Here is a 1,738-nt window from a genome sequence, read left to right as displayed (position 1 = left end):
TTCCTGTATCTCAGGGCTCCCTACTCACCCCACACCAGCTGCTCTGTGCCTCTTTCATGCTGGGACCCTCACCCAGTGCACAGCAGGGCACCCGCAGGCACAGCCAAGCAGCTGGAGCCCCCTTTTGGAGTGACACCCTTCCCTGCCCACCCGGGAGCCCCACCTCCTCCCAGCCCCGAGCATCACACTGGTTTTCTTAGCAGACCCTCACCTGAACTTGGGCACCTCAGAGGTCCAAGACACTACAGGGGTAGCTGAGCTCTGTGCCCAGCAGCCCTGGGATTCAGCAGATCTGTGCCCAGACCACCAGGCAGTGCTGCCTTCCACCCCTCCTTAGCTGAGATATTGCCTGCACACCAGTCACCTCTCCCTGGCCAGCCCCCGACTCCACCCTGCCACCCCGAGCTGGGACGCTGCCCTGCTCCACGGTGCCCACCTTGCAAGCTGGGCACCCCTCCTGTGAGTGGAACCAGCCCCAGCAGCCCCCACCGTGTCACCCACGGTCCCCTCCAGCTCTGCAGGGAGCCGTGGGGACAAGCGGAGGGGGGAGGTCGATCACACACTATTTATTGTTCACGGTTTTACGAATGTACAAAACAAAAACCAAACCATTAAAGGGAAAAGCTCCGAGCAGGAGGTGCTGCTGCCTGCTCTGTTGTCCTCCCTGGGCAGCCCTGCCAGCTCTGGCCTGATCCTGCAGCAGTGCCACCACGTGCTCCTGGGTTTCTACGGCTGCTCACGGTCAGCCTGCACATGGGGGGTTTGAATGTTTTCATCTGCTGGGTTAGGGGCTATTTAGTCTGAAGCAAAAGAGTCTCAGAGACCTTCTCCCTCTCCACAGCTCCCTGAAAGAAGGTTGTAGCCAGGAGCTGCCAGACTCTTCTCTCAAGGAAGAAGCAATAGGACAGGAGGAAATGGCCTCAAGTTGCCCCAGGGGAGATTTAAGTTGGATATCAGGAAAAATTTCTCCACTGAAAACAAGGCCTGGCCCAGGCTGCCCAGGGCAGTGGTGGAATCACCAACTCTGGATGTGCTTAACAGTCATGTAGGTGACTGAGGGACGTGGTTTAGCAGTGGACTTGGTAGAGTTTGGTTAATGGTTGGACTTGATGATCTTAAAGGTCTTTTCCAACCTAAAAGACTCTGTGATTCTACGATCAGTGCTGGGACCCCACTGGCTGGACCCACGCTGGGGAGAGGGGCAGTTCACTGTGGCTGAAGGCAGTCATCAGGAGGAGGAACATCCTCACAGGAGCCACGAGGGTCCTGATTCCTCCAGCACACACACAGCCTTTCCCTGCTGGGAGAGGTGGCCCAGCTCCCTTGGCAGTCTACCACAGCTGGGCCGTGGGCAGCACCAGCGCCAGGGAAGAGCAGAAAGGAGGGTGCAGGGTCATGTCCTGCCACTCTGCCTTGCAACTTGTCCCCAGGGGTGCTGCTGGCACCCCCACAGAGGGTATGGCTCCCCCACAGAGGGTATGGCTCCCTCTCTGCCATGCCATGGCTGTCCAGGGCAGTCCCCTGCCCGCAGGCCACCAGCATGGGACCTTCAGGAGGTGGCTGAGCTGGTGGCACCATTCCAGTTGCAAAGATGAAAGCATTTAAATAATGGATGGGAGCTGAACGACAGGGGTGGCTTATCCAGCCTGCAATCTGCACCCCCAGGGCCCTCAGCCCACTCCAGCACGGGGCCCATTACACGGCTATTTGGCCACCCTAAAGGCATCTGATAGCCAGC

The sequence above is a fragment of the Merops nubicus genome, unplaced genomic scaffold, assembly GCF_000691845.1.
Source record: "Merops nubicus isolate BGI_N331 unplaced genomic scaffold, ASM69184v1 scaffold20048, whole genome shotgun sequence".
NCBI classification, from domain to species: Eukaryota; Metazoa; Chordata; class Aves; order Coraciiformes; family Meropidae; genus Merops; species Merops nubicus.
This window is presented reverse-complemented; position numbering follows the sequence as displayed.